The 24,286-nt window shown below is 49.3% G+C and overlaps 1 pseudogene; it reads left to right on the top strand.

Annotated features, from left to right (window-relative positions):
* The first annotated feature begins 504 nt into the window (after nucleotides 1–504).
* LOC136480005 (uncharacterized) lies at nucleotides 505–23,601 on the top strand (annotated as a pseudogene).
* The last annotated feature ends 685 nt before the right edge of the window (nucleotides 23,602–24,286 follow it).

Below are 24,286 nucleotides of genomic sequence, written 5' to 3'. Positions count from 1 at the left end.
AATCTGCATCCCAACTCGATTCTTCTTGTCTCCACCTTCATCCATCTCTGCGAGGCTTATGGTGGCTTCCAGCCCCATTTTGACCTCTTTCGCCACCTATTCTGTCTTCGGAAGAAAGGGAGTGGTGGCTCGAAGATAGCCGGAGGCGTCTACCTGAACCTGCGTGACGGCATGAAGGCTCAATACTTGCACTGCCCCTAGAACACCTCACTGGACGAGTGGTACAAGAAGTGGTTCTACATCCATGAAGAGCCGAACACCATCACCCTGTGCGACGTGGGGCTGATTCCAGAGAAGAAGAATAGCTAGTCAGAGAAGCCCGAGAACTTGGAGCAGATCGCCGAACTGCTCGGGATGATCCCGTGGGGAAGGCTTGATGGCCCAAGCGTGGTCGGCAATTTCATCAGCCGAAGAATCCAGCCCTGCCAGAAGAGGATTCATCCTGGCTTCGAGTACCAAGGAGGCACTGATCCAACGAGGACCAGGAAGGAGCCGCTCGACAAGATGGAAATCAAGGCCAGGATTGGAGAGCTGTTCAACCTGGCCCATCCCAATTATGTCGGGCTGAACGCCATCGAGCACGCCTTCAAGCTGGCTCGACCTCCCCCAAAGGTAAATGATGCCTCCTTTTAACTGTAGAGTCATGTTGTAGCAAGAAAATAACTGTTTGTCCCCGTTTTGTGTCTCAGTGTAATGGTCGTGACCGGGCAGCAGTGTTCGTGTCGCCTCCCCCCGGTGTAGAATGGTCGCAAGCTACCGGCCCAGCCGCCCAGACCAGCGCCAGGACCGACGACGTTCACTGGGCGGTACTCGAGACTGTAGAGGACGCATCGACCAGAGCCGCTGGCAAACGTCCGGCTGCCAACAAACGATGCCAAGCCATCTTCCCCCTGTCGGACGACGAAGCAGAGGATGCGGACATCTTCCGGCTTGTCCCTCGAAAGAGGAGAAGGCAAATGGGACCGGCGGAGCAGGGTGGCTCCTCTGGGCCAGCAGTGGTCACATCACCGACTACTGCAACACAGAGGATAGACGAAGGAAACGTCAAGCATCATACCCCGACGCCTATATCGGAGGTGGAAAGAGTCCCGTCGGAAACTGCCGAGCAAGCGGAGCAGGGGCGGTCGAGGAGACGTTCCTTCGCCACATCATTCCGCAAGTCGAAGCTGTAAGTATCTATATTTTTTATGTAAGCTTGCATTTTGCATTGGATACTATGATCTTCTGAATTTGTCTCTGATGCATTAGATCGGCATCCACCGAGAGCCCCGACCAGCTAGCTGGGTGCGGCATGTCTTCGCCAACAACGGCGGGACAAACTGCCCAGCAGCCAGCCGTGGAGGAGCCCATAGTAGGAACTCCACCTGGGCCTCAGCAGGCGGACGACCAGACGCCAGTCCCCGAGCAGCTGGTCAAGAAGACAACCAAGCAGAGTACAAGTGCTCCGAGCATGAACCCTGCTGAGGCGGATACCATGGCGCCAAGGGAGCTAGATCTAGCCGAGGAGCAGCAGCCAGAAGTGGCCCAGAGCGTTCTTGCCAACGCGACGGCTCGTGGAAAAGCCCTGGTGGTCGTGGAGTCTGCAAACTCTAGACCAGCGCCGCCTCCCGAATAGGAGGCTGAAGAGGAAGAAGTGGAAGAGGTCCTGGGCCGTCCCCAAGATAGGCGACAACATGTATATGTGTCGCGCTATTGGAACGACGAATGGGTCATGCACGAAGAAATCCCAGAGGTCAAAGAGACCTTAAGAGTCGAACGGGCGGCCAAGCATCTGGTGACAGAAGTCCAGGTATATTTTGCTTGAGTCCTTGACCCTGTTGTGTAGTCGAACTGTCTGACGTAGCTTGTCTGTATGCAGGACTTGATGAAAACTGCAAAATACCGAAAAAGGTGCTTCGGCCAGATTGAAGGAATCACGGCGACCAATAAGGAGCTGGCGGCTGAAGTGGAACGCTTATGGCGCCAACTTGAAGCCGCCGACCAGGAGAGGACAGACCGAGAAGCACAGAACCAAAACCTGGTCGGCCAGCTCAATAACAAAGAGCGGGAGAAAACAAGTAAGTTTTCACCGTATCATAGCAAGTGCAGGACTTGTGTTATTGTGTTCTTGGCAGTAACAGCTGTAATGTAGGTTTAGAAGCTGAAGTGACCCACCTCCAGGGGGAAAATAGCCGTGTAACCGCAGAATGTGGTCGCGTGAAGGAGGACAATGAGAAACTGGCACGCAGCCAGTCTGAACTCCAAGACCACACTACCAAAATGAAGGATGACCTGAAAAGTAAGCATTCCAGATCTCCTTTCTCATCCTGTCGTCCACCTTGCCTTGTCGTGTCATCACATTTGATGTTTTGTACTGCGTTCAGTTTTGAAAGTTAATGCCAAGAGGCACCTAGAGGTCCGTGATCAAGGAGCGCGACGACTGGAAAGCACGATGCCTCAAGGCCACCGAGGAGCGGGATACGTGGAACAAGCGGTGCCAAGAAATGGCAACTGGCATTGTGCCCGTCCTCGACCTTATCGACCCGGCGCTCACAGAGGAAGAGCTAAGGACACCCCAGCTCGGACTGGTCGAGAGATGCAAACAAGCATGGAGATGGTTCCAAGAGTTCGTGAAGGAGGCGGGTGAGTACACGGGTGCCCATGTGCTAAGCATGGTGCGTGCTCACTACCCCCTGATCGATCTCAAACGCCTGGAGGCTGGGTACCTGAAGGAGATAGACCCAGACAAGGCAGAAGAGCTTTGGACTGCCCAGCTGGACTTGTCATCAAAGATAATTGGCGATATTAACCTGTGTGGAGGTGGGACAGCACCTATACAGGGTATGCCATCGACAAGCCAGCTGGAAATGCCATCAGCTGCAAGCCAACCAACGAAGTCTGCGGTCTTGACTAGCCAGGCACCGGCGGGGCCATCCCCTTCAGCTCGACTAGCTCAAGAGTCCCCGAGACTCGAGTAGGGTATCAGAGGCGGCGAGCAGTAAATGCCATGCGCCCCGACCAGCCAATGGAATAGGCTTAGAGCTGTAGAAGGAGGACATAGTTGTGTTATTGTAAACTGGAGCCTCTTCAGGCAAGCTTGTAATAACGTAACTGTATATCATTATAAGCTTGTTTGCTTTATACAAAACATATTTAAGCTTGAAATTTTTTGTTGGTGTAACTAAGTGGGAACGTGTTAACGTTCTGTTTAGTTGTACCGTTTTGCTTGACACATCATCCCGAAGAGTTTGTGCGGCCCTAGTTTGGCATGTGGTCAGAGTGTGAGGTACTATGACCTGTGCACACGTGGACGCAGACAAGTCAAACCAGGGGGGACCTGCCGATCACCCGCAACGTAGAGAGCGGATCCCGTGCACGTGTTGGGAGGAACCGGAGACAGAGTGGTCGGAGAAATCATAATTGCTTTATTAAAGTAAATCGAAAATACAAGTAGAGTACATATCTCAGTAGTTAAGCATAGAAACGTCTAAGCTTGTCGATGTGCCACGAGTTTGGTACGTCCATGCCGTCCAGGTGAGCTAACCTGTAAGACGTTGGACGTGTGACTTCCTTGATCATGAAGGGTCCCTCCCATGGGGTTGTGAGTTTGTGGACACCAGCCTGGTTCGTCTTCCACTTCAGGACTAAGTCCCCGACTGTGAAGAAACGCTCTTTAACGTTCTTGTTGTAGTACCTGCGCAAAACAGCAAGGTATTTGGCCGTGCGTACACAAGAATCGAGCCTTTTCTCCTCTGCGCTGTTGACTTCTAGCTCCCGTACTTCATTGACCTTGCCCTCGTCGAAGTTCTCTACCCATGCTAATCTGAAAGCTATATCTGGTGGGAGGACTGCCTCAGCGCCGTAAACCATAAAGTATGGTGAGACGCCGGTGTTACGACTGGGCTAAGTTCGGAGGCCCCAGACCACGGCTGGTAACTCCTTGAGCCATCTTCCGAGAGCTTTGTCGTTTTCTCTGTATATCCTCTTCTTTAGTGCGTCCAAGATCATGCCATTTGCCCGCTCGACTTGTCCATTAGCCCTAGGGTGCACCACCGAGACGTATTTTACTACTATGCTCCTTTCATCGCAGAAGTCCCAAAAGGCGTTCCCGGTGAACTGAGTACCCAGATCAGTAATGATGCTGTTGGGTATGCCGAAACGATGGATGACCTGGTCGAGGAACGTAATAGCCTTCTCTAAGGATGCCTGTACCAGAGGCATGTATTCTATCCACTTAGAGAATTTGTCAATTAGAACGAAGACGCATGTAAACTTCCCAGGAGCCAGTTTGAAAGGCCCGATCATGTCCAGTCCCCAGCACGCGAAGGGCCAAGAGGCTGGAATCATCTGGATCTCATGTGCTGGTACATGGATTCTCTTGGCGAAGAACTGACAACCCTCACAGCGGCGGACTAGCTTCTCTGCGTCAGCTACTGCTGACGGCCAATAGAACCCTGCTCGGAAAGCCTTACCGACCAGTGTTCTTGAGGCCGCATGGTTGCCACAGGAGCCAGAGTGGATTTGGTCCAGGAGATGCTCACCTTCCTCCTGGGTTATACACTTCATCAAGATTTCCTCCTTTGCGTTTTTGCGCCATAACTTGCCATTGACGAGCAGATACTGCTTACTGCGACGCATCAGTCGTTCGTTTTCTATTCGATCAGTATAACCGCTACCATCTGTTAAGTACTTGATGAAAGGTGTCCTCCAGTCTGGCTCATGAGTGGTCGGAAGCGGCTCGGTTGTGCTTGTTGCCGGAACCGTAGCCACTAATTGCTGGTCTGGAGCTTTGTCGACCGTTGAATCTTCGTCTTCAATGGAAGGCGTGAGCAGGTCTTGGACGAATACGCCATGTGGGATTTTGGCTCGGGATGATCCTAACTTTGACAACGCATCTGCTGCCTGGTTCTTGTCCCGGACCACGTGTATGTACTCGATGCCATAGAACCTACCTTCCAGCTTTCTTATCGATTTGCAGTATGCGTCCATCTTTTCACTGGTCGTGTCCCAGTCCTTGTTGAGTTGGTTGATGACTAGAGCCGAGTCTTCGTAGACATAGAGATGTTTAACACCAAGCTCAACCGCAATGCGTAGACCATGCAGGCATGCTTCATACTCGGTGGCGTTATTAGATGCTGGGAAATAAATCCTGAGGACGTACCGAAGCTGCTCCTTGGATGGTGACATGAAAAGAACTCCTGCTCCCGCACCGTCAATGTTGAGAGAACCATCGAAGTACATCGTCTAATATTCGTCGGATCCCGGAGAGGCAGGCGTGCTTAAGTTTGTCCACTCGACGATGAAATCGACGAGTGCCTGAGACTTGATTGTAGTACGGCTTGCAAATTCCAAGGAAAAGGGGCATAGCTCCATTGCCCATTTGACGATGCGTCCGTTCGCATCCTTATTGCGAATGATGTCCCCAAAGGATACTCGGTCATGACCACCACACGATATCCGTCGAAGTAATGTCTCAACTTTCGGGATGTTATCAGTATGGCGTAGATCAGTTTCTGAATCTGTGGGTACCTGGTCTTGGATTCATTGAGTACCTCACTAATGAAATAAATTGGCCGCTGTACCTTGTAGGCGTGGCTCGGCTCGTCGCGCTCGACCACCATTGTAGTGGAAACCACCCGATCGGTTGCCGCAATGTAAAGTAGGAGAGTTTCGTCTTCTCTGGGAGCAATAAGTACCGGGGGTGATGTGAGGTATTCTTTTAGCTACGTGAAAGCAGCGTCTGCTTCCTCCGACCACTCAAACTTCTCGGATGCTTTGAGCAGTTTGAAGAACGGTAGCCCTTTTTCTCATAATCTTGATATGAAACGGCTTAGAGCGGCCATGCATCTGGTAAGATTCTGGAAATCTTTCACCTTTTTTGGGGGCTTCATGTCTAAGACACTTTGACTTTCTCCGGGTTAGGGCGTATGCCGTCGTAACTGACGACGTTGCCGAGCAGTATGCTAGAAGGAACGCCAAAGATACACTTCTTTGGGTTTAATTTCCATTGGAACGTATTGAGGGCTGCAAAGGTGCGTTCCAGGTTGTCAACAAGGGTACGTGCTTCCTTGGTTTTGACAACTACATCGTCCACATAAGCCTCGACGAGGCCGTCTTTTATCTCGTCGTTGAGGCAGGCCTGTATAGCTCGTTGGTAGGTAGCCCCGGTGTTTTTGAGCCCGAACGACATAGTCGTGTAGTAGTAGGCGCCAAAAGGCGTGATGAAAGATGTCTTGATCTGGTCGTCCTTTTTGAGAGCGATCTGATGATAACCAGAGTAGCAATCGAGAAAGGAAAGCAGCTCGCAACTAGCGGTTGAATCTACGACCTCGTCTATGCGAGGTAAGCCGAAGGGGTCCTTAGGGCAGTGTTTGTTGAGATCAGTGTAATCAATGCACATTCTCCATTCATTATTCTTTTTGCGTACAAGAACTGGGTTGGCTAACCATTCCGGATGATACACTTCTTTGATAAATCTGGCTGCCAAAAGCCGTGTAACTTCTACCCTAATCGCCTCCTTTTTGTCGTGAGCGAACCGTCGTAGCTTCTGCTTGATTGGTTTGGCCTTGCTGTTGACATTTAAGGAGTGCTCAATCAAGTTCCGAGGTACACCGGACATGTCGAAAGGTTTCCATGCAAACACATCCACGTTGCTCCTCAAGAACCTGACGAGCGCGTCTTCCTATTTGGGATCCAGGTTGGCCCCGATGAGGGCCATTTTGCTGGGATCGCCATCGACCAGCTGGATCGTCTTGTGCTCCTTGGACCTGATGTTCTTGCACGGAGCCTTGAGCTTTGGGATCTCCAGGTGGTCGGCTGAGGTCTTCTTAGCGTAGAGCATGGTCTCGGCCATGCGAATAGAGAGGTCGTGGGCCTCTGCTATTTTGAAGCTGTTGTCCTCGCAGGTATAAGCTGCGTATACGTTGCCCCTGAGGGTTAAAACTCCTTTCTCAGTAGGCATCTTGAGCACCAGATACCTGTAATGAGGTATGGCCATGAACTTGGTGAGCAACGGTCGACCAAGAATAGCATGGTAGGTGCCATCGAAGTCAGCGACCACGAAGTTGACGTAGTCGGTGCGGAAGTGGTCCGGAGTCCCAAATTGCACAGGTAGCGTGATCTGCCCGAGAGGTGTGGAGCTCTGTCCGGGGAGAACGCCCCAGAACTGTGCCTCGTACGGCTTCAGGTCCGCCTGGGCTATTTTCAGAGCGGGCAGGCTGTTCTTGAACAGTATATCAATGGAGCTGCCGCCGTCGATCAGTACCCTATCGAACTGAACCTTGTTGATACAAGGATCGAGGACCAGGGGAAAACGCCCTGGCTCAGGTATGGCGGCCCATTGGTCCTTCCTGCTGAAGTAGATTTCACGGTGAGACCATGGAGGAAGCCACGGATCGGTGAGAAGGTTGTCGGTGTTTGCAACGTTCAAGCAAGCACGGGCAAGCAGCTTGCGTTCTCGTTTGGTCTCAATGGACACCTTGCCGCCGATGATGGTGTGCACGCGATCAGTCGGCTTGACGTATTTATGACGAGGGTCTGCATCGTCGTCGTCGTTGTCCTCATTGCGCTGTTCCCCCGCGTCGTTAGGCTTGTCGGACGTATCCGGAGCCTGTTGACGCGTGTAGATAGTCTTGAGGACGTGGCAATTCTCCATGGTGTGGTTCGACTTAGGATGGAGCTGGCAGGGCCCCTTCAATGCTTTGGCGTAGTCGTCCTCATAGTTACGACGTCTGCCGCCCTTTTTCACGGTATTGACCTCGCCGTCGTCTTCCCGAGCACGCTTGCTCCTGTAATCGTCATGGCGGTTGCGCCGCTGATTATGTTGGTCACGGTGGTCGCGGGAGTCGTTGCGCTGGTTGCGGCGGTCAAAATTGTCGTTCCGACCACGATTGCCGTGGTAATCGTCGCGGTGTGGAGGGTGGTCGGAGCGTGGAAGCCTTGCTGCTTCTTCAACGATTATCTTTTTAGCGTCGTCAGCGTCCGCGTATTTCTTAGCGGTGGCCAAGAGCGCTGTGACTGATTCAGGTCTCTTCCGGAGGAGCTTGTCTCTTAGGGCGTCGTGGAAGCGGAGGCCGGTGACGAAAGCCTCGATTGCTTCGTTGTCGGAGATTGATGGGACCTTGATGCGCATCTCCGAGAAACACCGAACGTACTCACGCAGTGGTTTGTCTTTCCGATCTCGGATCCGTTGCAGATCGTACTTGTTGTCGGGTTGTTCACAAGTAGCGATGAAATTGTCGATGAAGGCCTGCTTGAGCTCCTGCCAAGAGTCAAAATAGTTCGGCGGCAAGCTAACCAGCCATTGGTGACCTGCATGACCAACAGCGACTGGGAAGTAGTTAGACATGACGTGCTCGTCAGCCATGGCTGATCGGCACATAGTTTCGTAGAGCATGACCCATAATTTGGGGTTTTCCTTGCCGTCGTACTTCTGAAGTTTCTTGAGCTTGAAATTCTTGGGCCATATGACTTGGCGAAGGTGTGGAGTGAACTGCTTCAGACCCGGCAGACCGTGGGCGGTGTCATACTCCATACGGCGATAGCTTTCATGGGATGCACGATCGTTGGCTCTCTGGTTGATGCGAGCATGCAGATCACGTCCACCGAGGTAATGGCGGAGATCGTTATTGCCATCGCGGCAATCTCGATTGCCATCTGGATTAGCCCTACGACCATGGTTATCACGGCGATCATCACCTCAAACGTCGTGGCAATTATCCTCCCGGCGGCGGTTTTCGTCCCGACCGCCATCATGACCATCGTTTCCACCTTGACGGTTGTCCGATGGGTCGTTGTTGTGCGAGCCACGTCGGTTGAGCGGCTGTGAGCGACTTGAGTATTGGCGGCTGTGGCTTGATTCAACTGAAACGGATAGAGCCCGGGCTTGATTCATCTCTGCGGTCTGAGCCATAGCAGCCGTCAGATAAGCTTGTATGTCATCACGGACTGCTTGGGTCTTGGGAGTGTTGGGCAGCCGCTGCATTGTCGCCATGGCGATGGCTACGTTGGCGCTTGGGGTGTTGAAGACTTGTTTGTCCCCCACCCTGTCGAAAGCATTGTTGAGGTCACGTGGTTGGACCCTTATGCGTCGTGCCTCCTGGTCTGCTTCAGCTTCGATTTGCCGGCGATTAAACCAGTCAGTATTGCGTGCTTCGCGTGCAGTCTTTTCTTGTTCTATTTCGCCGACTGCTGGTGGCTCGTCGTTGCTGACAACATGGATCAAATCCCCTCGTCTTGGCGGGAAAGACGGAAATTGGGGGAAACTCGGGGCGTGGTCTGGTAGATCCAGATCGTATTTGACGCCTTCATCTTCATGACGCTGAAGCTCGATGTGGATAGATGCGTTGGATGCGATGCCGGATGAGGAGCTGGAGTCGCCCTCTCGGACCGTGTGGACGGATCCTTCTTGATAATCTTCAATCCGGACCATGTTGATGATGTTGCATGGCTTCGGCTGAGATCGGTGTATAGGACACAGATCCGAGCAGCGTCGTAGATTGTACGCATAGCTGGAGGCAGCGTTTTGCAGGCCGTAGGGCTGGACCTAGTGGTTCTCCGTCGGGACTTCGTACTCGCAGAGTCGGAGACTCGTCGCGAAGGCTGGCTGGCGACGAGCAAAGCGCCCCTCAGGAGTAGATACGACCACGAGATCTGTTCCAAGTCGCGCAGGACAACTGGTCCGAGCTGGTCGGATAGATCTATTGTGGGGAGCTGTTACCTGCTCATTAGGTTGGCTTTGAATCGTACTTACCAGAGCTAGGGTTTCAGCGAGTTTGATGCCGACCCGATCGATGGAGTCGAGCAGGTCGGTGTTGTCGATCTGCTTCCCTCTGTAGCGGGGAAGCGGATGACGGGTTGTCGGCGTGGTTGTAGGCGTGGTCAGAGCCAGATGTACCATGGTCAGAGCCAGATCCATCATGGTCAGAGCCGTGTTTACCATGGTCAAAGCCGTGTTCACCGTGGTCGGAGCCGTAGCCGATGCAGGTGAAGTAGTCGTCGGCGCAAGTTGGATCCACGCCTCCTCCGTGGTCATGGCGATGGAGTCGTCGGCGCCGGTGGTCCAGGTGATCTGGCCGACGGTGAACGTGAGGCTGTTGGGCGTAGCCATGGAGCCGGAGATGATGACCATCTTGTTTGCCTGGAGAGCAGTACGCACACCCCCTACCTGGCGCACCACTGTCGACGAAATATGGTCGGCAGTCTACCTAGGGGTATGCCCAAGGTAGTAGATTATCGGCAGACAGATGCGCAAGCCCCAAACAAGACGGTGACGCAAGACAGACACGAGGTTTTATCCAGGTTCGGCCGCCAAGAAGGCGTAATACCTACGTCCTGCGTCTGATTTGTATTGCTGTATGTCAATGAGAGATGTTTTTTAGAGGGGTCCCCTGCCCGCCTTATATAGTCCGGGGGGCAGGGTTACAGATCTAGAAACTCATCCTAGTCAGTTACAATTGCCATATATGGCCGGATAAGGATTCCTATTTTAACCGACCAGGATCCTGCTTGGTCACCAAATTCGTCTTGATTCCTTGTGCGGGACTCCGATCAGGTTAACTGGGCCACACGTCGTCTTTCGGGTGGACCGAACCCATCGATCCGGGCCAGCCCAAGCCTAGCCGTAAGGGTATAGGGGTTAATACCCCCACAGGAACCATTTGTTTCATCAAACTCTACATCATGAACCTCCTCAAGAGTACCACTAGCTAAATTCCAAAATCTATAAGCCTTGCTAGTAGTGGAGTAACCAAGCAAGAACCCTTCATCACATTTCTTTTCAAACTTGCTCAATCTAGTGTCTTTCTTCAATATGTAGCATTTACAACCAAAAACCTGAAAGTATGCTATGTTGGGCTTTCTTCCATTCAAAAGTTCATAAGGTGTCTTCTCTATCATGGGGTGACAATAGAGTCAGTTGCTATAATAGCAAGCCACGTTGATTGCTTCGGCCCAAAATGAATGACTCACATTGTATTCACTCAACATTGATCTTGCCATGTCAATCAAAGTTATATTCTTCCTTTCAACTAAGCCATTTGATTGAGGAGTGTACTTGGCCGAGAATTGATGTCTAATTCCAAATTCATCACACAACTCATCAATTCTAGTGTTCTTGAATTCACTACCATTGTCACTTCTAACTTTTTTGATGGTTGTTTCAAACTCATTGTGAATGCCCTTGACAAATGATTTGAATATTGCAAACACATCACTCTTGTCACCAAGAAAGAAGACCCATGTATATCTAGTGAAATCATCCACAATCACAAATCCATATTTGTTTCCTCCAATGCTAGTGTATGTGGTTGGTCCAAACAAGTCCATATGCATTAGCTCAAATGCCTTAGATGTGCTCATCATGCTCTTCTTAGGATGTGTGTTATCAACTTATTTTTCGGCTTGACATGCACTACATACCTTATCTTTCTCAAATGTGACATCTTTCAAGCCTCTAACTAAGTCATGCTTGATTAACTTGTTCAATTATTTTATTCCAACATGACCAAGCCTTCTATGCCATAACCAACCCATGCTAGACTTAGTGATCAAACATATTGTCAATTAAGCTTCTCTAGCATTGAAATCAACTAAGTATAGATTCTCATATCTAAATCCTTTGAATATCAAGTTAGAGCCATCTACACTTATGATCTCTACATCATCCACACCAAAAATGCACTTGAAACCAAGATCACACAATTGAGCTACCGACAAAAGGTTGAAGTTCGAGCTCTCTACTAGTAGCACATTGAAAATGCTCAAGTCATTGGATATTGCAATCTTACCAAGCCCTTTGACCTTGCCTTTTCCATTGTCACCAAATGTGATACTATCAAACCCATTGCTTGTGTTTTCATTGATTGAATTGAACATTCTTTGATCACCGGTCATGTGTTGTGTGCACCCACTATCAAGCACCCAATGCCTTCCTTCGGCTTTATAATTTACCTATAAAAGAAGATCAATTCTTTTTAGGTACCCAAACTTGCTTGGGTCCTTGTAGGTTAGTTACCAAGGTCTTTAGTACCCATATGGCCTTCTTCTTTGGGCCACAATTGGTGTACCAATGAACTTAGCATTCACACCGTTGGCACCCTTATAAAGCATGTAACAAGAATCAAATTTAATTGAGGATACATTAGGTAGCTTATTCTTGTTAGTCTTGCAATTTTGCTCTGTATGCCCAACTTGCTTGCATCTATTGCAAAACCGACCATTGCCCTTCACAAAGCTAGCTTTGGAAGTGACAAAGGCCGCCTTGCCTTTCTTGGGGGTATAGCCTAATCCCTCTTTATTGAGAGAAAACCTTTGGCTACCCAAGCACTTTAGCAAGTGGGCTTCTCCACCATAGGCATTGCCTAAGGCACGAGTGAGCTCATTCACCTCCTTCTTGAGGGTCTTATTTTCCACCATTAGTGAGGTTTCACAAGTGAGACCGTCACTCAAAGGTGAAGTAGAGGGGATAGTGCTACAAGAAGTATTAGTGGGAGCAACAAAAATAGATTCACCAATAAGATCACATGTTAGTCCCACATCATGATATGATCACTTGCTCCTTCTTGGCTTCCTCCACTTTGACTTGCTCAATGAGAGAGAAATGAGCCTTTTCAAGCTTAGAGTGAGCTTTGCCAAGCTTCTCATGAGCTTCCATTAGCCTCTCATGAGTGGCATTGAGCTCATCAAAGGATTGCTCAAGAAGTTTTACTTTCTTGCGTAATTCTTTGTACTCTTTTCTCTTCATCTCATTGCAAGCGTGCACTTGCTCACACATGTCCAAGAGCTCCTCCTTAGTGTACTCCTCATCCTCATCATCATCATCATTTTCATTCCTACAAGAGTCACTTTCACATTCATCATCATCACTTTCATCATATTTTACCTTGGTAGGCTTTGCCATGAGGCATGTTGATGGAGTGTCGAAGATGGAGAGTTTCTTGTTGATGGCGATACTTGCTAGTGCTCTCTTGATAGATTTCTTGTCATCATCACTAGAGCTATCACCATCCAAAGAACCATCACTATCCCAAGTGACTACATAGCCTCCACCTTTCTTCTTCTTTTGGAATGTCATTCTCTTCTCCTTCTTCTCCTTCTTTTCATTTTTATCTTTCTTGTGCTTCTTCTTCTCATCTTCATCATTGTCACTATTATAGGGACAATTTGCTACAACATGATCAGGGCTCTTGCAATTGTAGCATCTTCTCACATACTCTTTGCTCTTGGTGTGATCTCTTCTCTTTCTTGCACCATAGCCCTTCTTCTTCATGAATTTGCCCATCTTGCGCACAAATAGGGCCATGGCTTCATCATCAATGTCACTAAGATCACCATCATCACTTGATTCTTTCTTGGACTTGCCCTTGTTCTTGGATGACGATGAGCTAGCTTTGAATGCTATACTCTTCTTCTTCTTCTTGTCTTCTTCTTCCTTCTTGTCATCCTTATCATCCCCTCCCTTTCCACACGGTATATCTCTTGTGTCATGACATCACCTAATACTTGGTTGGGGGTAATTTCCTTTAATCCTCCTCTTATGATAAGCAATCTCAACATTTCAAATCTTGGTGGTAGGCACATCAAGAACCGATGAGAGACATCATCATCCTTGATCTTCTCTCCCAATGCCTTCAAATCATTGATAATGACTTGCAATCGATGGAACATCTCTGGAATGCTCTCATCATCCTTCATCTTGAAACTTGTCAACTTGTCCTTGAGGATATACAACTTGGCACTCTTCAACGCCGGTGTGCCCTCATATGTTTCTTCTAATCTTTTCCACACCTCATTTGCTCTTTCACAATCCTTGATTTGCTCAAACACCTTGGAATCAATAGCATTGTATATGGTGTTGAGAGCCATTGTATTGCATTGCTTGTTGATCTTGTCTTGGTTGGTGGGATCATCGGGATTGATGATGGCATAGTCATTCTCAGTCACTTCCCATACTTGATCATTGATTGAACCAAGATACATCCTCATCTTTCTCTTCCAATAATCATAGCATGTGCCATCAAAGAACGGTGGTTTGCCCCCCACATAGTTGAACACAACTTGAGCCATAATTTAACACCGAGGTTGTTAAGCCTTCAATCAAACAGTGACCATGGCTCTGATACCACTTGAAAGGTCCTAATATGGCTAGAGAGGGGGTGAATAGCCTATTTAAAAATCTACAAATCAACTAGAGCAATTTTATTAGTATGACAAATAGCGAAATGCAAACTTGCTCTAGCTCTACAAGGGTTGCAAGCCACCTATCCAACAATTCTAGTTGCAATGATTACTAGGCACACAACTTCCAAAGATACTACTCACTAAGAGCTCTCAAACTTCCTACTCTAAAGAGCTCCACTAGATGAACTTAAAATAACAAAGCAAGCTCTCAATTCTAATTACACTAAAGAGCTTGCCACAACTAGTTTGCCAGAATATAAATGAGTGAATAGGGTGATTATACCACCGTGTAGAGGGGTGAACCAATCACAAGATGAAGATTAAGCTAATCACCGAGAGAATACAAATGACAAGAGACGACCAATTTTCTCCCAAGGTTCACGTGCTTGCCAACACGCTACGTCCCCGTTGTGTCGACCAACACTTGGTGGTTCGACGACTAAGAGGTGTTTCACAAACCTCGTCCACACGATTGGACATCACAAGAACCTACCCACAAGTGAGGTAACTCAATGACAAGAGCAATTTACTAGAGTTACCTTTCAGCACTCCGTTGGGGAAGGTACAACTCCCCTCACAATCACCGGAGATGGCCACAAACAATCACCAACTCATACCGATCCTCCACCGCTACACCAAGCCGTCTAGGTGGTGGCAACCACCAAGAGTAATAAGTGAAATCCGCAGCGCAACACGAATACCAAGTGCCTCTAGATGCAATCACTCAAGTAATGCACTTGGATTCTCTCCCAATCTCACAAAGATGATGAATCAATGATGGAGATGAGTGGGAGTGCTTTGGCTAAGCTCACAAGGTTGCTATGTCAATGAAAATGTGCAAGAGAGTGAGCTTGAGCCAGCCATGGGGCTTAAATAGAAGCCCCCATGAAATAGAGCCGTTGTACCCCTTCACTGGGCACTGATCGGGGTGACCGGACGCTCTGGTCCTATTGATCGGACGTAGGGCTCAACGTTCGGTCGCCCGATGGTAGCCACATGTCATCCTGCATTCAATAGGAGTTGTCTGATCTCAACGGTCATGACATGACCGGACGCTCTATCATAAGTGACCGGACGCCGAACACCCAGACTCCAGTCATTTACAGTAAGGTCCCAAAGACAGCAAAACTTGACCGGACGCGTCCGATCGACCTTGACCGAACACAACCAGTGTCCGGTCAGTTACCCTGACATTTGTGCAGCTACGTCAGCTCTGACCAGATGCAGCCTTCTAGTGTCCGGTCAGTCAGAGGCCCAGCGTCCGGTCACATGACCGACGATAGGGTATCACTGCCACGCCTGACCGGACGCGCCGGTTCCCCCGAGACCAATGTCCGGTCAGTTGTAAAATAGTAAGACTGGCCCTCTATCATCTCTATCTCCTCCACCCTTGCTCAAATGTGCCAACCACCAAGTGTATCACCTTGTGAACATGTGTTAGCATATTTTCACAAATATTTCCAAGGGTGTTAGTACTCCACTAGATCCTAAATGCATATGCAATGGATTAGAGCATCTAGTGGCACTTTGATAACCGCATTTCGATACGAGTTTCACTCCTCTTAATAGTACGGCTATCTATCCTAAATGTGATCACACTCACTAATTGTCTTGATCACTAAAATAAAATGGCTCCTACATTTTATACCTTTGTCTTGAGCCTTTTATTTTTCTCTTTCTTCTTTTCCAAGTTCAAGCCTTTGATCATAACCATGCCATCACCATTGTCATGATTTTCGTCATTGCTTCATCACTTGGAGTAGTGCTACCTATCTCATGATCACTTTGATAAACTAGGTTAGCACTTAGGGTTTCATCAATTAATCAAAACCAAACTAGAGCTTTCAGTAGGTACAACCAGTTCAGGGACCTCTTTTCCTTGGCAAGAAGTCGCTGCTCCCAGCCCCTGATCCTAAGGACTTCGTCCTTGATCAATACCTCGCTACCATACTCATCCAGCTGACCAATGCTGGAACGCAGCTGTGGGATGTAATATAGATTCGTTAGCACGTGGTGCTCCCCGTTCTAGCACCTGAAGATGATGGTGCCACGCCCTTAGATTGCCACCCATGAGCCATCACCAAACTTAACCGTACCGGTAACATCATCGCGAGCTCAGAGAAGGATGCCTTGGAGCCTGTCATATGGTTGTTGGCACCAGAGTCCAGATACCACCGCTGCTCCGAGGTGGACTTGGGCGCATGGTTCGTCGAGGTTGACGGTCTTTAGGGCCTTCCTAGGTCCTTCCACCGTTGTCGCCTCTTCTCTCTTCTCGGCCTTGACATCGTGTAGTGCATAGAACATCGCCATCAAGATAGTGGCCTCATCCTCATCATCAGCTTGCGCCAGATGAGCCTCAGCCTTCTTTTCCTGCTTGCGATTTGGGCAGTCCCGTGCCCAATGGCCCATCTTCCCGCAGCGCCGACAGGCGTTGGGGTCGACCTACTTCTTCTTGTCCAAAGAAGCCTTACCGCGGCGCTTGCCATCGCCACCGCGGTTGGAGGAGGCTGTCTTCCCAGAGTTCCTCCGAGCAGCCCACTCCTCTTCCGTCAGCAGTAGTTTGCTGCTCTCCTTCGTTGCTGTCACCTGCTCCAGGTGCTCGTCCACCGCCCATAGATGGCCTGTCACATCCTCAATGGTGAGGGTGGACAAGTCCAGCATCATCTCTATGGAGAGAGCGATCTGGATGTACTTTGCCGGCACAGAGTGGAGGTACTTGGAGACCACCTCCTCTTCGTCGATGGTGATGCCGTGGCTGTTTAGCTTGCCAATGAGCATCTGTAGGCAGAGGAAGAAGTCCTCCACCATTTCACCATCCTTGAACTTGAGGTTGGCGTACTCTTGCTTCAAAAGCTAGGCCGTCACCTTCTTTGTGCAGTCAGAACCGACGCGCATCGCCGCAATAGCCTCCCACGCCTCCTTAGTAGAGCTCTTCATCCCCAAGGCTCCCTATACTCTGCCGGTACAGCAGCGATGATAGCCTCCAACGCTGACATGTCATCCTTCTTATTGTCGGTTCCCTTGTCAACAGCATTCCAGAGCCGTCGGGCTCTGAGCTTGACCTTCATGGTCACCGACCACTCTCCATAGTTGGTGCGAATCAGTGTCGGCCAACTGGTGCCGCTGACCACCCGCACCGTGCGAACAACGACCTCCGGTCGTGACTGGGTAGCCACAGCAGTGCCACTGCTGTCCCCCATCTCCGAACCGCCTGTCATCGTCAGCGGTTAGTCTGGCGAAGGCGCTTGTACGGCTCCGATACCACTTGTTGGCCTACAGGATTACCGGCTCAGGTGAATGAACCACTCACCAGTCTTGCCAAGCACCCGCTAGTGTTGCCGAGCACCCACTAGCCGTGTCGACGAACAAGCGTTGTCCGCCCCCACGCACTATGGCTTGAGCTAGAAGAAAAAGGAAGAACAGAGCATGCACACACAGTATAAGACACCAGCATTGGCCGAAGCCCTGTCCGAGAGATGATAAATCTGAACTCTCTTTACTGAGTTGTCGTGGTAGTCTATTTATACAACTCTATCTATCTAGTTCCAGTACAACCCACATGCTGTAACAGTAACTAGATAACATAAAGGCTGACTCTACGCCGGCCTCTGGATGTGGCTATAGTGCTGCATGTGAGCCGTGCGGGGCCTGCACCTACAGCGCCTATAATATCATAGCAGGAGGCTTTTCGGCGTCGCCTTCCCTGGCTGTGTTCATACAAGAAAAACAGTAGTTTATTCTAACAAATCCTTGGACGTTTGCACCCAATGTTTGAAATTTGAGGGCCATTGGGATCATAGAAACACTTGGTTCTGAGTGTTCGTCTCAGTAGATATATTCTCCCCCCACTCTATTGTAGCTTTAACTTTGCAGCTTAAAATTCGGCCAACTATTTTTAGCAACTCATTTTCCATCTCTGAGTATACCAGAAAAACTGGTGATGCGCCCTGTTTGGAGACTGCTCGTGTATGAACTGATATATTTTTATTTTATATTTCAGAGATATTATTATCTTACGAGGGTTAATTTATAGATCATGGTAACATGAGTGATATTGTATTGAGCAGAGATTCTTAATTTAAAAACCAAGATTTTTGCTTCGTGTCCCTACGTAGAAGTGCATCATTTGAGAATTGCATAGTGACAACTTGTCGTTGTTTGAATGTGGTAGAAAATAATATGATGCCCAATAATAAATAAATGTCCTATGGTACAACTGATGCAACTATCGCCAAGTTTCACTACTGAAAAATGTCATTATTATTCAAACATGGGGAAGTTTCGACAAGGTGGCCCACACTCTGTACTGTGCCGCGCTCGCGTTGACAGGCGGATGAATCGAGAGAGCCCGGAAGATTTCGGGTCCGGTGAAGAAGCGGACCGTCCATGTCATGAGCTTGCCTGATCTTACACTAAATGGATTAGCAGGCAACGTGGGCCGATCTGTTGGCCCATTTCCACGAGTTAGGCGTCGATCTTGAGTCAACTCAAAGGACACGTGGCCGGGTGACGAGCTAGAGACGTGGCTGAGACGCGATTTTTTTTTTGGAACAAAAACTTTATTAATAATTAAGACAAGAGACAAAACAAACTCAGAAAAAGAAGCAAAAAATGCCTCACTACGACCCGACCTAATTGCAAAATGAGTAAGTTCATGCGCTACACTATTTTGACTCCTACCAATTTTAACGATGTCTAAACTACTCAACTCCTCCACAGCAATCTGCGCTTCAAGCACCAGAGACCAGCCCACCGAGCGGTCTTGATCAGTGTTCTTCAACTTTGCGGCCACCACAGCACAATCAGTTCCCAACACCATATGAGTCTCCGGCCACCGCGTAGCAAGTGTAATCCCTTCGCGGCATGCAGCAGCTTTCGCCTCCTCAGCATCCCTGCAATATGAAAGCACACGCCATGATGCCAATTTTGCTTGACATGCATGATCTCTGATCACCACACCCACAGCAGCGGCCCCCGCGCTAGGGATGAAGGTGCCATCAACATTAATCTTCAAGGAACCCGCGTGGCGGAGGGATCCACCGTTTTTTGAACCTGTCAATCAGTTGCAGAGGGGCGCCTGTTCCCCACAAGTGTACACTGGTTCCCCTTAGTATCATGTTGCGAGCTTCCCTGACGGCATTGTAGAAGAGAGTCCATATATCGTGTCAAGAAAACGATGGACCCCTCCACAGAAACCTTTTGTCCGACGTGCAGGACGCTGTTGCGTACACTCCAAACCCTCCATAAGAGCATAAGCAAGTTTGCATTCACCCCAGCCGTGAATCTGCTCATGAGGACTAACAACCAATCGGGTCCAGTAAACACTAGGTCCTCCTGAGCCGGCAGTGCCCAATGCTCCCACATAGCATGACGCAAGGCAACAGCGTGAGGGCATTGCACATAAGCATGGAAACAATCTTCACTCCAGTGACCGCACATCTCATAGGTAGCTTGGGGAGCAATATGTCGATAACACTTATTAGCTTGAGTAGGAATCCCATTGTTGGCAATTGTCCACGCGGAAACTTTGATTTTTTCAGGGACATTAAGAGACCATAAGGTCTTCCACACCTTTTCCCATCAGCAGGACTAGAACTGCCGCCGATCTCCCCTTCACCATGCCCCCTTCTCATAGCCAGTCTATATGCACTTCTCACAGAAAAAAGATACCGGTCTTTTCAAAATTCCAAGCCACCTGACTCGAACAAGCATTGCGGGGAATTTTAATCTTCAGTATTTCCTCGGCATCACAAGCATAGAGATGAGACGCGAGATTTATTGGTGCAAGATTCGTCCTTTAAAAGATAGCATTCTAATACTGCTTCCATTTCACATTGGTAGTTTATCATGCCCAACTACATCATGAATTTATGTTTTGAGATTGAGTTAAAAGCATCAGTGGCCCTCGAACTTGTAGGGGTGTGTCACTTAGATCCACGAACTCTCAAAATACATTTCTAGGTCCCTTATCTTGATTTTTGGTTCACCTTATGTCCATATCGCTTTGTCAGCAATATTTTGCTTACGTAGCATGCCAACATGTAGTCATTTTTACATCTAACCCCTTAGATTTACTTTTCTCTAAATAAATAAACCCTATCTCTTCTTGCAGACCACGCTCTTCATCTTTTCCATTCCATACACCAGCCATGTGCCACGGCTGCCCACCCACCCCATCAGCTTTAGCTCCAACACCAAGCTTAGGTCTAACATCCCTCAGGCTGTCACGTCCATAGCTCGTGACCCATGGATGAGAGCCCTATGATTCGCAGGGACTGGGTATGGGTACGGTGCACTCGCGCAGCAGGAGCAGCGGCAGGCAAGAGAGCGAGGACAACGAACATGCCATGGCCATGTTGTCATCGTCCAGCGAGGAGGGAACGAGCAGCTCCATGGGAACGGGGCAAGGCCACCGGCGGTACGCAAGCTCGCAGCAGCCGCCGAGGCCATGGCGGTGCAGGCAAGGCATTGGGTCCAGGGGACAGGCGTGGCACACGGCGGGTACAAGCCTCTCTAGTGGCACCCAACGCCATTCTTCTATACTCATGACGCTGCTGTACAACCCATCCAGCTCCACCACGTTCAGCGTCCTCCATGCAATAACCAAGGGCCTTGGCTACCGATTTATTTTACATTTTAGCCCTTTTTTTGAAAGTTTCTCACAAATAGACCCCTGGACAAAAGATTTCAGAATATGGACCCTTAGCTCGGTGCCATTGATGCTGGCACCGAGCTAATACGTCTCGGCGCCAGCATCCCTGGCGGCGAGCTCCTGGGCTCGAAGCGAACATGGGAGGTGACATGGCAGGGAGCTCGGCGCCAGTCACTCTGGCGCCGAGCTCCTTGCCATTTAACCCCGGCCCAACCTTTCTCCCCGAGCGTTCTTCCTCTTCTTTCTCCTCCCTCTTCGGTTTTTTCTCTCCCCACTTAATCCTACCTCACGAATCGGCATATTGGACCTTGGAAACTTTGATTTGATCCGTAGATCTTCGAGAGCAAGGTATCCTCGCTCCCCTTCTAGTTTTTTCGCATCGATTCAGTATATATTAGTTAGATTTTTGAACGTAATAATCGTCATCACTTAGGGTTTTATTCTATCCATCAATATATGTATTATACAACCGTAGGATGATGCCAAGGCGTGGAAAATCTAGCAAACCTAGGCGCATGTAGTTATGTTATGGGTTCATTGTTGTGCATCAAATGGGAAACCCTAGGTTTAGGGTTTAATGTTAACTGCTTTCGGTTCTTAGAACGAAATTGGTTGTATTGTAGTTATGATTCTCATTGACATTTATTTGTGATGTTTTGATTTATGTTTGTTAAATTACATCCGTTTTGTTAGATGCAAGAAATATTTCAGGAGGAGTTTTGACGAAAACGGGGTCGTCCTCGAGAATTATACCCCGACGCGTCTAGCAAAGATCCCCCATCCCTCCTGACCTCCCTGTCCCTAACTGTGACTGTGGTTTCTCGGCCCATGTTTTTCAATCAAAACATCCGGACACCGCGGCGCGTTGCTTCAACACATGCAGTCGTTTTAATGTAAGAAATTGTTTCCACTATCCTTTTTCTTTATTTGTGTAAGTATGCTACTAATATTTTGTTAGAATCTCATTGTGTAGGACCATGAGAGGTGCTTTTTCTTTCAGTGAATCGACGGTGCAGACAAGTTTGATCCTAGGTACCTTGTTTCAGTGGATCGATTGGTTTAGAGGGAGACATCCACGCAAGCACTTCAAGCAGTGGGTTCCACCCTCCCTAACCCTCCGCCAATGACGGCTAAGGAGAAGCACCTAGCCACAGTTAGACGACTCGAGGAACCTCCTCTGTGCGATTGTAGAGATCGAGCTGTGATAAACCCTGAGAATACGTTGGAGTTTGTGTGTCCAAATAAGCATGAAGTAAGTGCAAAGTGTATGTGTTGAAATGTTGAGCTATATGTGTTCATGTACCTTATTTAGGTGTTTTCAATGGCGAAGTGTCGTTTCAAGGAGTGGTTGTATGGTCCTAAGAACCAATGGCCGGAAGAACCGCGAAAGGTTAAGGAAAAGAAGAAAGAAATGGTAATTTACAAATCCGACTAATATATACCGAATCGATGCGAAACAAACTAGAAGGGGAGCGAGGATACCTTGCTCTCGAAGATCTACGGATCAAATCAAAGTTTCCAAGGTCCAATATGTCGATTCGTGAGGTAGGGTTAAGTGGGGAGAGAAAAAACCGAAGAGGGAGGAGAAAGAAGAGGAGAACGCTCGGGGAGAAAGGTTGGGCCAGGGTTAAATGGCAGGGAGCTCGGTGCCAGTCACTCTGGCGCCGAGCTCGGCGCCAAGATCTACGGCGCCGAGCTCGGCGCCAAAGTGACTAGCGCCGAGCTCCCTGCCATGTCACCTCCCACGTCCGCTTCGAGCCCAGGAGCTCGGCGCCAGGGACGCTGGCGTCGAGACGTGTTAGCTCGCCGCCAGCATCAATGGCGCCGAGCTAAAGGTCCATATTCTGAAATCTTTCGTCCAGGGGTCTATTTGTGAGAAACTTTCAAAAAAAGGCTAAAATGTAAAAAATTCGGCCCTGGCTATAGCTCGCTGAGCATATAGGGCTGTGGACGACGCGCAACGAGCGTAGGTGTGAGGTTAGGTGCGGAGGCAGTGTGTCGCCGGCGTGGTGCGACATCGGCTTCTGGTGCCCGCGGGCACAAGCTCGAGTCGCCACTGCAGGAGCCGCCGCTCCCGCTCGTGGCACGCCCAGCGGCGGGGACGTCCATGGCGGTGGCGCCCGCCGACGGCTACCCAGGAAAAGGGGATGCGGCGGCCACAACTGAGGCGGAGCGACTCATTGCGTGCATGCCTTGTTGTTATTCATGGTGTCCTCCTCACTGGGTGCCCAAGTCGTCGCGCGACTATGCCGTGTGCCAGAGCGCGTTTCGCGACGACGACGAACTCCGCCTCTTGCCCACCTACCGGCACGCCTTCCACTCCCGCTACATGAACCCGTGGCTTCACGCGAACCCAGATCCTACCCATTGTACCGCGCCTCCATCGCGCTGCCCCACCCGCCGCTCACGGACCTCCTCCATGCGAAGCTCGACAGCGTTAGCAGCGGCCGCTCCAACCCAGATGCAGCGGCCGCCGCCGTCCATGAGTACCCGCTCCGCGATGGCCTCCCAAACTCGGCGTCATCGGAGTACCTCGTCGAGGAGGAGCTCCAGGTCGTGCTCAAACCGAGCCCGCTCGCCGCGCTGCCGGGTCCAACGACACACCAACCCAGCAGTCACATCAATAACAGTAGCACGAGCTTGCCTCGGTGGAGGGCGGGCAGCCGTCGTTGTCGTCATCGTCCGTGGACCTGACCCCTACGGCATCGTTCAGGTCGATGGCGTAGCAGTGGAGCAACCGGTGGAGCAGCCGAACACGCCGGTGGAGCAGCCAATACGATGCTGATCCGTGACGGCCGGCAGTGCCACATGGGCGTGATCTCGGCCACCAGCCACGCATGGCATGTGAGCTCTGTCGCTGGCACAGCCACCGTGGGTATGGCCTAGCCACGCCACCACGCCTTGGGTGGGTGAGGGGCCGACGCGCTTTGTGTGCATTCGTGTGGAAGAAAAAAAAGGAGAAGCAAAATGAATTTGAGGGGTTAAATGTAAAAATGACCGTTTGCATGGCAAAATACTGCTGACAAAGTGATATGAACCTGCGGTAAACCAAAAATCAAGATAAAGGACAGCTGATGCATTTAACTCTTTCAGATTTACCATGATAAATAATTTCACAGTATGTTGTTAAACTATACAAATTTATAAGTTGGACAAAGGTAAAATTTTTGGTTTAAGACAAAGCTAGAAACATTGTGAAATGGAGGGAGTAGTACTTATTTTGCCTAAAAAATCCGACTATCCTTTTCTAAATCATAGTTCACTTTAGCTTTATCCTAAGTAAAATTCCTCAAATTTTTCCATATTTTAGAAAAAAAATATGTTGGCATCTATCAGTTAATGCACTGTCAAAAATCATTGTTGAATTTGATAAAGCTAATTTGGTATTAGAAATATGTATGTATTCTTCTACAAATCTGATTTAAATTAGAAAATTGACTTAGAACAAAACTAAGTAAACTAAAAAACTTAAGACGA

The sequence above is a fragment of the Miscanthus floridulus genome, chromosome 9 (genome assembly GCF_019320115.1).
Source record: "Miscanthus floridulus cultivar M001 chromosome 9, ASM1932011v1, whole genome shotgun sequence".
NCBI classification, from domain to species: Eukaryota; Viridiplantae; Streptophyta; class Magnoliopsida; order Poales; family Poaceae; genus Miscanthus; species Miscanthus floridulus.
This window is presented reverse-complemented; position numbering and strand designations above follow the sequence as displayed.